Source organism: Arachis duranensis, chromosome 8, assembly GCF_000817695.3.
Source record: "Arachis duranensis cultivar V14167 chromosome 8, aradu.V14167.gnm2.J7QH, whole genome shotgun sequence".
NCBI classification, from domain to species: domain Eukaryota; kingdom Viridiplantae; phylum Streptophyta; class Magnoliopsida; order Fabales; family Fabaceae; genus Arachis; species Arachis duranensis.
The window spans coordinates 37,213,196-37,213,673 of NC_029779.3; the positions used below are offsets into that span (position 1 = coordinate 37,213,196).

General features: G+C 29.3%; 1 non-coding gene across 1 annotated transcript; it reads left to right on the forward strand.

Annotated features, from left to right (window-relative positions):
• Window positions 1-385: 385 nt before the first annotated feature.
• TRNAQ-CUG (transfer RNA glutamine (anticodon CUG)) lies at window positions 386-457 on the forward strand. Its single transcript has one exon. It is a non-coding gene; the product is annotated as a tRNA-Gln (tRNA).
• The last annotated feature ends 21 nt before the right edge of the window (window positions 458-478 follow it).

Here is a 478-nt window from a genome sequence, read left to right on the forward strand (position 1 = left end):
CATGGCCCCGCGTGGTTCTTTACTGCTATGAAAAATGTTTTATTTACTTATTCTGTGCATTTTCCATGACCAAAAGAAAATCAGGTTCATAGTAAATTATAAAATTTTGAAACATATAAAATATTCTTACCCTATCTAATTGAGAGTATAATTAAAAAATATATTGTTCTATACTTCTACTAACAAAAAGTAAAATTAACAAAATATCTTCTAATTATTTATTTTCATTCATTCCAACCACCTAATTAATTTTTTTATTGCTTACGTTACAGTTTTTCACACACAGAATTCAATCTCATTTTTTTCAATCCGAAGTTTTGGAAAGCAAGGATCTAAGTATAATATATATCATATTATTTTACAACCTTTTCATCGTAATAATAGTGGTCCCATGGTCTAGTGGTCAGGACGTTGGACTCTGAATCCAGTAACCCGAGTTCAAATCTCGGTGGGACCTTTTTCTTTTTAGTTAGATAGA